Raw genomic sequence first — 12,361 nt, 5'->3', positions numbered from 1 at the left:
GGTATTTGTTAAGCGCTTACTATGTGCAAAGCACTGTTCTAAGCGCTGGGGTAGATACAAGGTAATCAGGATGTCCCACATGGGGCTCACAGTCTTCATCCCCATTTTACAGATGAGGGAACTGAGGCCCAGAGAAGTTAAGTGACTTGCCCAAAGTCACACAGCTGACAAGTGGCAGAGGGAGAATTTGAACCCACGACCTCTTGACTCCAAAGCCTGTGCTCTTTCCACTGAGCCACGCTGCTTTACTTGGCACATAGCAAGCGCTTGAGCAGTGTAGCTTAGTGGAAAGAGCATGGGTTTGGGAGTCAGAGGTCATGGGTTCTAATCCTGGCTCCGCCACGTGTCTGCTGTGTGACCTTGGGCAAGTCACTTAACTTCTCTGTGCCTCAGTTACCTCATTTGTAAAATGGAGATTAAAAGTGTGAGCCCCACATGGGACAACCTGATTACCTTGTATCAACCCCAGCGCTTAGAACAGTGCTTTGCACGTAGTAAGTGCTTAACAAATACCATTATTATTATTATTATTATTATTATTATCATCATTATTATTATTATTACTAAGCACTGGGGTAGATTCAAGCAAATTGGGTTGGACACAGTCCTTGTCCTATGTGGGGCTCACAGTCTCAATCCTCATTTTACAGATGAGGTAACTGAGGCACAGAGAAGTGAAGTGACTTGCCCAAAGTCACACAGCAAACAAGTGGTGGAGCCAGAAATAGGACCCATGACCTTCTGGTTCCCAGGCCTGGGATGCATCCACTATGCCATAAATAGATATAATTAACTAATGAAAGGAAAAGTTAAAAAAAAATAAATGGAATAAATAAACAGGTATAAATATATAAGTGCTACCGGTAGCTGAGGTTGTGATCATGGAGTTAGGGATTAGTCAGAAAATGCCTCTTGGAGAAGGTCAATTTTAAGAAGCAGCATGGCCTAGTGGAAAGAACACAGACCTGGGAGTGTGACCTCACTCCCAGGAGACCTGGGCACTAATCCCAGTTCTGCCACTTGCCTGCTGGTTGACCTTGAGCAAGTCATTTAACTTGTCTGTGCCTCATCATCCGTGGTATTTACTATTATTACTACTGTTATTATATATCATCATCATCATCATCATCATCAATTGTATTTATTGAGCGCTTACTGTGTGCAGAGCACTGTACTAAGCGCTTGGGAAGTACAAATTGGCAACATATAGAGACAGTCCCTGCCCAACAGTGGGCTCGCAGTCTAAAAGGGGGAGACAGAGAACAGAACCAAACATACTAACAAAATAAAATAAATAGAATAGATATGTACAAGTAAAATAAATAAATAAATAAATAAATAGAGTAATAAATATGTACAAACATATATACATATATACAGGTGCAGTGGGGAAGGGAAGGAGGTAAGGTGGGGGGATGGAGAGGGGGACAAGGGGGAGAGGAAGGAAGGGGCTCAGTCTGGGAAGGCCTCCTGGAGGAGGTGAGCTCTCAGTAGGGCCTTGAAGGGAGGAAGAGAGCTAGCTTGGTGGAGGGGCAGAGGGAGAGCATTCCAGGCCCGGGGGATGACATGGGCCGGGGGTCGATGGCGGGACAGGCGAGAACGAGGTATCGTGAGGAGATTAGCAGCAGAGGAGCAGAGGGTGCGGGCTGGGCTGGAGAAAGAGAGAAGGGAGGTGAGGTAGGAGGGGGCAAGGTGATGGACAGCCTTGAAGCCCAGGGTGAAGAGTTTCTGCCTGATGGGCAGATTGATTGGTAGCCACTGGAGATTTTTGAGTAATATTAATATATTAATAGTACTAATATTAATAGTAATATTAATATAAATATTAATATATTTTGATAATGTTAATATTGTGAAATGAATAGTAATGATTATGATAATGATAATAATGATGGTGGCATTTGCCAAGTGCTTAGTATCTGCCAAACACTGTACTAAACACTAGAGTAGATACAAGATTATCAGGTCCCATGTGGGGCTCATAGTAGAGAAGAAGGGTGGCTTAGTGGAAAGGGCCCGGCTTGGGAGTAAGAGGTCTTGGGGTTCTAATCCCAGCTCCATCACTTGTCTCCTGTGTGACTTCAGGCAAGTCACTTAACTTCTCTGTGCTTCAGTTACCTCATCTGTAAAATGGGGATTAAGACTGTTAGCCCCACGTGGGACAACACGCTTACCTTGTACCTACCTCAGTAGGTACAAGGTGCTTAGCACATAGTAAATGCTTAACAAATACCATAATTATTATTATTAAATATAAATGTAAATGAGGAAATTGAGGCACAGTGACACTAAGTGACATGCCCAGGATTACACAGCAGACAAGTAATGGAGCCAGGATTAGAACCCAGTTCCTCTGACTCTCAGGTCTGTGCTCTTTCCACCAGACCACGTTGCTTAGTATGTGTCTCATTTGGGGGAGTACAATACAACTGAATTGGTAGGCTTATTTCCAGCCCACAAGGAGCTTACAGCCTAGAGGGGGAGACTGACATTAATGTAGATAAATAATTCATAATATATAATTCATAGTTATTTACATATAGGCTGTGGGGCTGAGGGTGGGAAGAGTACCAAAAGCCCAAAGGTAATAGATCCAAGTGGCAAAAGGGAGACGGAGCTGAGGTAAAGAGGACTTAATCAAGGAAGGCCTCTTGGAGAAGATGTGACTTTAATAAGGCTTTTAAAGTGGAGAGAGTGGTGGTCTGGTGAACATGGAGGTAGGGGGGGGTTCCAAGCAGAGGGAGAACACGGGGAAGGGGTCAGCCGTGGGATAGACTGAGCCCCCTTTCCCAGACTGAGCCTTCTTTCCCAGACTGAGCCCCCTTTTTCCTCTCCTCCTCCCCTTCCCCCCCCGCCCTACCTCCTTCCCCTCCCCACAGCAGCTGTACATGTGTTTGTACAGATCTATTACTCTATTTTACTTGTACATATTTACTATTCTATTTATTTTGTTAATGATGTGCATCTAGCTTTATTTCTATTTATTCTGTCCACATGTTTTGTTTGTTTTGTTTTTTTTAGTATTTATTAAGCGCTTACTACGTGCAAAGCACTGTTCTAAGCACTGGGGAGGTTACAAGGTGAGCAGGTTGTCCCACGGGGGGCTCACAGTCTCAATCCCCATTTTACAGATGAGGTAACTGAGGCCCAGAGAAGTGAAGTGACTTGCCAAAGTCACACAGCTGGCTATTGGCAGAGCCGGGATTTGAACCCATGACCTCTGACTCCAAAGCCCGAGCTCTTTCCACTGAGCCATGCTGCTTCTCTTGTTGACTGTCTCCCCCTTCTAGACTGGGAGCCTGTTGCTGATTAGGGACCGTCTCTATACGTTGCCGACTTGTACTTCCCAAGCACTTACAGTGCTTGGCACACAGTAAGCGTTCAATAAATATGAGTGAATGAATGAATGAATGAATGAATGAATGAATGAATGAATAGATGAGATTGGGGCACACTGAGAAAACTGGAACTAGAGGAGCCAAGTGTGCGGGCTGGTCTGTAGGAGGAGATCAGTGAGGTAAGAAAGAAAGGGGCAAGGTGATTGAGTGCTCTAAAGCCAGTGGTAATGAGTTTCTGTTTGATGTGGTGGTGGATGGGAGGAAGTAGATTGGCAATCACTGGAGGTCCTTGAGGAGTGAGGAAATATGAACTAAATGTTTTTTCCAGAAAAATAGATCCAGGCAACAGAGTGAAGTAAGAACTGGAGTGGGGAGAGGCAGGAGGCGCGTAGGTCAGCAAGGAGGCAAATGCAGTAATCCAGGCAAGACAGGATAAATGCTTGGCTCATTTTCCTTTTATAGCATCTCTCAACTTCCTTTCTCCATCGGTCCTTTCCCCACTCACTTCCTCTTGAATACTGGAAAAACTCAATGGATGCTATTGTTCGATTGGAAGTTCCTTAGTATAGAATAACCTGAAACATGACAGCTGAGAAGCAATGTGGCTCAGTGGAAAGAGCATGGGCTTTGGAGTCAGAGGTTATGGGTTCAAATCCCGCCTCTGCCACTTGTCAGCTGTGTGACTTTGGGCAAGTCACTTAACTTCTCTGGGCCTCAGTTCCCTCATCTGTAAAATGGGGATTAAGACTGTGAGCCCCACACGGGACAACCTGAGCACCTTGTAACCTCCCCAGCACTTAGAACAGTGCTTTTCACATAGTAATTGTTTAATAAATGCCATTATTATTATTATTGTTATTATTATAAAAGTACATTTTATCCAGTTTGGTACCGATAACATCTACATTAAGACCACTGCAACTGAGAGAAACATCCAACAGTTGCAACTCATCTCCTTACACACTGCCCCTGGAACCCTCACTGCAGCTAATTAAACTCGAGCTGACTGTCCCTGGTTTACTGCAGAAAACAGAACTGCACCTGCAGCGTGAGGCCTCATGTGACCTTGGGAAGGCTAGTGGTTGTGGTAGCCATTATTATTTTTGAGGTTTCAGGAATTCTATGGACTCTGAATTAAGAGGACCTTGAAATTCTTCTCTTCCAGGCATCACTCTTTACTGACTTTTCATTTTGTGTATTGTGTGTTTGTCCGTGCCTGTTATGCTGTTTCAAAGTTTTATTGCTTCATCATGTCTACCAACTCTGTTGTATTGTACTCTCCCAAGTGCTTAGTACATTGTTCTGCACAAAATGCTCAATAAATACAATTGACTGATTGATTTATTGCTCCCAATGGGTCTGTCTTCTAGTCCTCTCCCCAGCCTGTATTCTTAGATTGTGAGCTCTTCAGGGAGCTGGTTCTGCATCTGATTCCCTCCTGTATTCTCTTGTTTTGCTTGTCTTACACTGTCGAGTCATCTCCAACCCATAGCAATGCCATGGGCACATACCTCCCAGAATGTCCCACCTCCAACTGCAATTGTTCCCGTAGTGTACCCATAGAGTTTCTTTGGTAAAAATACAGAAGTGGTTTACCATTGCCTCCTTCCGTGCAGTAAACTCGAGTTTCCACCCTCGACTCTCTCCCATGCCACTGCTGTCCAGCACTGGTGATTTTTGACTTGTAGCAGATTCCCTTCCACTCACTAGCCACTGCCCAAGCTAGGAATGGAATGGGTATGCTTCTGCTTGACTCTCCCTCCCATAGCCGAGACTGGTAGAATACTGAAAACTCTCCAGGTGTGACCCTGAGAGGGGTGTATTCTCTTGACAAGCACTTAATACAGTGCTCTGCACGCCATAAGTACTTAATAAATACTATTAGTACTACTACTAATAATAATGGCATTTGTTAAGCACTTAGACTGTGAGCCCACTGTTGGGTAGGGACTGTCTCTATATGTTGCCAACTTGTACTTCCCAAGCGCTTAGTACAGTGCTCTGCACACAGTAAGCGCTCAATAAATACGATTGATTGATTACTATGTGCCAAGCACTGTTCTAAGTGCTGAGGGGGATACAAGGTAATCAGGTTGTCCCAGGTGGGGCTCACAGTCTCAAGCTCCATTTTACAGATGCGGTAAGTGAGGCACAGAGAAATTAAGTGACTTGCCCAAAGTCACACAGCTGACAAGTGGCAGAGCTGGGATTAGAACCCATGACTTCTGACTCCCAAGCCCGGGTTCTTTCCACTGAGCCACGCTGCTTACTATTACTACAACTACTAACTGTCCTACTATATTTTCACCAAGATTATAGCTTCCTGGGCTAAAATGTCAACTTCAACTACAATGTCAAACAAAAAAAAAAGCCAGTCATACTTCTTCCAATCTGTTTTTCTTAACCCTCTGGCATATAGCAACAGCTCAACAACCACAGGGTAGGTTTCCAAACCTGTCAGATCACTTTCCTTCTGATTATTGCTTGCCTTTGTTCATTTGAATGGTACTCATTTATAGCAGCATACATTTTTTAGTCCCTAGAGGGATATTATACCCCTTACTGTGCTTTTTCCTCCCACTTCCTCTTTCCTGTAATAGTTCCTTAGTGAGTAGGAGTGTCAGCGTAATCCAACAGAAGAAAGCTGTACTAGGCTGATGGAACACTGAGTTCTAGCCCTGATTCTACCGCTGACCTGGTGCCTTACCTCCAAAAAGTCACTTAAGCCCTCTGTGTCTCAAATTCTCTCACCGCATCCCTTTGTACCATATCAAAGCGCTTCCTCCCTCCCTTCTTCCCTCTCTGAGCACCAGCTTTCTAACATGCTCATGTCTCCTTTATCCCCCCGCAAAAAATCCTTCGATCCCAAGGCTCAGCTCCAATTATCGCCCCATCTTCCTCCTACCAGTCCTCTCCAAACTCCTTGAGAGAGTTGCTTACAACCCCTGTCTCCACTTCCTCTGCTCCAATTCTCTCCTTGATCTATTCCAATTTGGCTTCCATCCCTTCATATCGCAAGAAGCAGCATGGCATAGCAAGAAGCAGCAAGGCATAGCTAGTGGGTAGAGCACGTGATGACTTGACACCTGTCCACATGTTTTGTTTTGTGGTCTGTCTCCCCCTTCTAGACTGTGAGCCCATTGTTGGGTAGGGACCTTCTCTATATGTTGCCAACTTGTACTTCCCAAGCGCTTAGTACAGTGCTCTGTGCACAGTAAATGCTCAATAAATACGATTGAATGAATGAATGAATGAATGAATGAGTCAGAAGGTCATAGTTCTAATTCCGGCTCCACTACTTGTCTCCTTTGTGACCTTGGGCACGTTGCTTAATTTCTCTAGGGCCTCAGTTACCTTATATGAAAAATGGGGATTGAAACTGTGAGCCTCGGATCGGAGGGGGACTTTGTCCAACTCAATTTGCTTGTACCAACTGCAGCATTTAGTACAGTGCCTGGCACATAGTAAGCACTCTATAAATGCCATCATTATTCATTCCACAGACACTGCCCTCTCCAACGTCACCAATGGTCTTCTTGCCAAATCCAACAGCCTCTACTCCATCCTAATCCTCCTCGACTTCTTAGCTGTCTTTGAAACTGTCAACCATCCCCTTCGGGAAACATAATCCAACCTTAGCTTCTCTGACACTGTCCATTCCTGGTTCTCCTCCTTGATCTCTGTCCACTCATTCTCATTCTCTTTCACAGGCTCTTCCTCTGTTTCCCACCCTCTAAATCTGGGAGTCCCTCAAGTCTCAGTTCTGAGTCACCTTGTATTCCCCTCTACATCCTCTCCCTTGCAGAACTCATTTACTCCCATGGCTTCAACTACCAACTTCATGTGGATGATTCCCAAATGTATCTCTGATGTATCCCAAATGTATCCCAAATGTATCTCTGATAGCCCTGATATCTCATCTCTGCTGCCCCACATTTCCTCCTACCTTCAGGATATCTCTACTTAGATGTCCCTCTGGGTTGAGAAGTTGCCCAAAAGAATTGATTATAGGGCTAGTGATTTGCATTCTCTTATCATAGCGAGATCATTGGTCAGTTAATCAGTCAATCATATTTATTGAGCATTTACTGTGGGAAGAGCACTGTTCCAAGCAATTGGGAGAGTACAATATAACAGAATTGGGAGACACGATTTCCACTCACAAGAAGCTACTAGTTTTAGAGGGGGAGACAGACATTAAAATAAATCATGGAAATGTACATAAGTGCTGTGGGGCTGAGGGTAGGCAAATAAAAGGGTACAAGTCCAAGTGCCAGGGTGACATAGAAGGGAGAGGGAGTAGGGGAAATGAGGGTTTAGTCAGGACAGGACTCTTGGAGATGTGATTTCAGTAAGACTTTGAAAGTGGGGAGAATCTGTTGAATATGAAGGGGGAGCCCAGATCATGTTCCAGATTATGTTTCCACTGGGGCAATGGGTGCAATGGGTCTCTGTCTCCCCCTTTTAGACTGTGAGCCCACTGTTGGGTAGGGACTGTCTCTATATGTTGCCAATTTGTACTTCCCAAGCACTTAGTACAGTGCTCTGCACATGGTAAGCGCTCAATAAATACGATTGATGATGATGATGATGATGAACAAGCATAGGAATTTAAGCAATCAAATCTATCAATGCTGTGTATTATAATAATAATGATGATGGCATTTATTAAGCACTTACTATGTGCAAAGCATTGTTCTTAGCACTGGGGAGGTTACAAGGTGATCAGGTTGTCCCATGGGGAGCTCACAGTCTTAATCCCCATTTAACAGATGAGGTAACTGAAGCCCAGAGAAGTTAAGTGACTTGCCCAAAGTCACACAGCTGACAATTGGCAGAGCTGGGATTTGAACCCATAACCTCTGACTCCAAAGCCCGAGCTCTTTCCACTGAGCCACGCTGCTTCTCTGAGCACTAAGTGTATTGAGCACTTACTGTTTGCAGAGCACTGTACTACACACTTGGAAGAGTACAATACTACAGAATTGGTAGACATGATACCTGCCCACAATAAGCTTACAGTCTGGAGAGGGAGACAGACATTAATATAAATATATAATTTATATTATATAATTGACAGCTCTGTACATGAGTGCTTTATATCAGTTTTAGAGTAGATTTTCCCACCGTGCTGCTAATATATCTATCTCTTTGTCAGTTTAGGTGATTTGCCTTTCAATAAACTGATATTTCCAGAAAATCAAGCGGCGTGGCCTAGTGGGCAGAACACTGGCCTTGGAGTCAAAGGATCTGGGTTCTAATCCTAGCTCTCCCACTTGTCTGCTCTGAGACCTTGGACAAGTCACTTAACTTTTTTATGCCTCAGTGAGCTCATCTATGACACAGGGACAGAAACCATGTCCACCCTGATTTTCCTAATTATCCTGTATTTACCCCAGTACTTAGTACAGTGCCTGGAACATAGTAAGCACTGACCAAATACCGTAGTAAAACAGAAAAAAAGGATTGTCTCACTCCCCATTATAAGAAACCCAGGGTAGTTGTCATGGCACCCCAGACGGTTTGCCGGGAACTGGGGGTTAACGGGAATTTTTGAGAGCAATGTATTTTTTGGAACAATTTCCCTAGCTAATATATATTCAAGCTTGGAATGTGCCTCTAAGCATACTCAGGGCTTCACCACAATTCAGGGATTATATATTAGTTTTCAACGAGGGTTTAATTTGTGCCAGGCCTCAGCCTTTGGAGTTGACAGTTTATAGCCTCAGCTCCTTTGACATTGGCAGTTCATAGCCCTAGCATCTGTGAGGTTGCCATTTCAGTTAGGAGTTCAAAAGGAAAAGCTAAATTTTAAATTTGCTTCAACTTAGATGTAAGAATCAAGCATTCATTCAGTATGACAATAGCAGACTGTTCTTTCAAATAAATTGTTATGGCTGAATCTGCGGTGGTATTATTGTCCTTGATCATAATGGCAATACTGTTGCCCATTCAATAGCGTTACAAATTTAAAATGTAAAATTATGTAATTGCCCAAGCCTCGGAACCTTTTTCATTAGAAACGAAGCATTGTTTACCGCATATGTGAAGATGAAAGTTTTGCTTGAGCTAATACCTGGAGGTGAGTCCCAGTTCCTGGGTTTGCTCAGTCATATCCAGACTTGTCCTTGTCCTGCTCTTGAACTTCCAGGCATAAAAATAGCCTCCCTGTCCGGAGTTGATCAACTAGCTAACAGCCAGACCATTTTTAGCCTCAGGATTTGTAGGAGTGGGGCTGGCCGGGGTATGGAGGAAGCAGAAAAAGGAACAAAAACAGGGAGCCATAAGGAATAAGGGATGGAAGGGTCTAAGGAATCAAAGGAAAGGAGTAAAGATTAGGGGTGGGCAATAATAATGATAATTGTGGTATTTGTTTAGTGCTTATTGTGTGGCACACACTGTACTAAGCACTGGGGTAGATACAAGATAATCAATTCACACGTGGGGCTCACAGTCCAAGGAGGAGGGTTACAGATGAGGAAACTGAGCCCCCGAGATGTTAAGTGCTTGTCCAAGGTCACACAGCAGGTAAGTGGAGGAGCCGGGATTAGAACTCGGGTCCTCTAACTCCCAGGCCTGTGCTTTTTCCACTGGGCTGAGCTGCTAGTCTGCAGCATTAAGATTCTAGTTTAATTCCTTATGCTAAACTACAAACTTCAGAATATGGCAATAGTAATTTGTGGTATTTGTTAAGTGCTTAATATATACAAAGTGAAGATGGCATTTATTAAGCGCTTACTATGTGCAAAGCACTGTTCTAAGTGCAGGCGAGTTTACAAGGTGATCAGGTTGTCCCACAGGGGGCTCACAGTCTTAATCCCCATTTTACAGATGAGGTAACTGAGGCCCAGAGAAGTTAAGTGACCTGCCCAATGTCACACAGCTGACAAGTGGCAGAGCCGGGATTTGAACCCCTGATCTCTGACCCCAAAGCCCGTGCTCTTTCCACTGAGCCACGCTGCTTCTCAGTACTTACTGAGAGCTGGGGTAGATACAATATAATGATAACGATGACATTTATTAAGTGCTTACTATGTGCAAAGCACTGTTCTAAGCTCTGGGGAGGTTACAAGGTGATCAGGTTGTCCCACAGGGGGCTTACTTAATCCCCATTTTACAGATGAGGTAACTGAGGCAAAGAGAAGTGAAGTGACTTTCCCAAAGTCACACCGATCAATCAATCAATCGTATTTATTGAGCACTTACTATGTGCAGAGCACTGTACTAAGCGCTTGGGAAGTACAAATTGGCAACACATAGAGACAGTCCCTACCCAACAGTGGGCTCACAGTCTAAAAGGGGGAGACAGAGAACAGAACCAAACATACCAACAAAATAAAATAAATAGGATAGAAATGTACAAGTAAAATAAATAAATAAATAAATAAATAAAGAAATAGAGTAATAAATATGTACAAACACATATACATATATACAGGTGCTGTGGGGAAGGGAAGGAGGTAAGATGGGGGGATGGAGAGGGGGGCGAGGGGGAGAGGAAGGAAGGGGCTCAGTCTGGGAAGGCCTCCTGGAGGAGGTGAGCTCTCAGCAGGGCCTTGAAGGGAGGAAGAGAGCTAGCTTGGCCGAGGGGCAGAGGGAGGGCATTCCAGGCCCCGGGGATGACGTGGGCCGGGGGTCGACGGCGGGACAGGCGAGAACGAGGTACGGTGAGGAGATTAGCGGCGGAGGAGCGGAGGGTGCGGGCTGGGCTGGAGAAGGAGAGAAGGGAGGTGAGGTAGGAGGGGGCGAGGTGATGGACAGCCTTGAAGCCCAGGGTGAGGAGTTTCTGCCTGATGCGCAGATTGATTGGTAGCCACTGGAGATTTTTGAGGAGGGGAGTAATATGCTCAGAGCGTTTCTGGACAAAGATAATCCGGGCAGCAGCATGAAGTATGGATTGAAGTGGAGAGAGACACGAGGATGGGAGATCAGAGAGAAGGCTGGTGCAGTAGTCCAGACGGGATAGGATGAGAGCTTGAATGAGCAGGGTAGCGGTTTGGATGGAGAGAAAAGGGCGGATCTTGGCAGTGTTGCGGAGCTGAGATCGGCAGGTTTTGGTGACGGCTTGGATGTGAGGGGTGAATGAGAGAGCGGAGTCGAGGATGACACCAAGGTTGCGGGCTTGTGAGACGGGAAGGATGGTAGTGCCGTCAACAGAGATGGGAAAGTCAGGGAGAGGACACCGATGACAATTGGTGGAGCTGGAATCTGAACCCATGTCCTCTGACTCCAAAGCCCATGCTCTTTCCACTAAGCCATGCTGATTCAAGTTACTCGACCCCTTGAGGTATTTATATTAATGTCTGTCTCCCCCTTCTGATTGTAATTTCATTGTGGGCAGGGAATGTGTCCGTTTATTATTTTGTACACTCCCAAGCACTTAATACAGTGTTCTGCACATGGTAAGTGCTCAATAAATATGATTGAATGAATGAATGATTGAATGAATGAACAATATAAGCAAATCAAACACAGTCCCTGTCTCATGTGGGACTCAGGGTCTAAGAGGGGAAGGAGAACAGATATTTTATTTCCATTTTTCAGATGAGGAACCTGAAGCACAGGGAAATCAAGTGACTTGCCCGGAGCCACTACAGAGAAGAGACAGAGTTGGGATTAGAACCCAGGTCCGCCAACTCTCAGTCCCATGCTCAGTCTGCTAGGCCACGCTGCCTCTAGAAAATTAGACTAGTGGTTCATACTGACCTACGAGTCTGTGATTTTTATACTAGACACAAGGTAGTATCTAAGCCTTCCCTGAAACAGGACATTGGGGGTAAACTAACAAACTCTGTCTCCAACATTAAGGCATAATTTTATATATCACCTAAATATCTGTGATATACATTGGAAGATAAAAGCTGGAGGTGGAGGAGTGATTTTTTTTTAATGGCATTTATTAAGCGCTTACTACGTGCAAAGCACTGTTCTAAGCGCTGGGGAGGTTACAAGGTGATCAGGTTGTCCCTCGTGGGGCTCACAGTCTTAATCCCCATTTTACAGATGAGGGAACTGAGGCACAG

At 44.7% G+C, this 12,361-nt stretch overlaps 1 non-coding gene across 1 annotated transcript; it reads right to left on the bottom strand.

Moving 5' to 3' along the window:
• Window positions 1-5,018: 5,018 nt before the first annotated feature.
• Window positions 5,019-5,156, bottom strand: LOC119936227. The gene has a single exon (XR_005453668.1). It is a non-coding gene; the product is annotated as a small nucleolar RNA SNORA7 (small nucleolar RNA).
• Between the last annotated feature and the right edge of the window lie 7,205 nt (window positions 5,157-12,361).

Source organism: Tachyglossus aculeatus, chromosome 1 (genome assembly GCF_015852505.1).
Source record: "Tachyglossus aculeatus isolate mTacAcu1 chromosome 1, mTacAcu1.pri, whole genome shotgun sequence".
NCBI lineage: Eukaryota > Metazoa > Chordata > Mammalia > Monotremata > Tachyglossidae > Tachyglossus > Tachyglossus aculeatus.
Note: the sequence above shows the minus strand (reverse complement) of the source record. Positions and strands in the feature narration are given on the sequence as shown.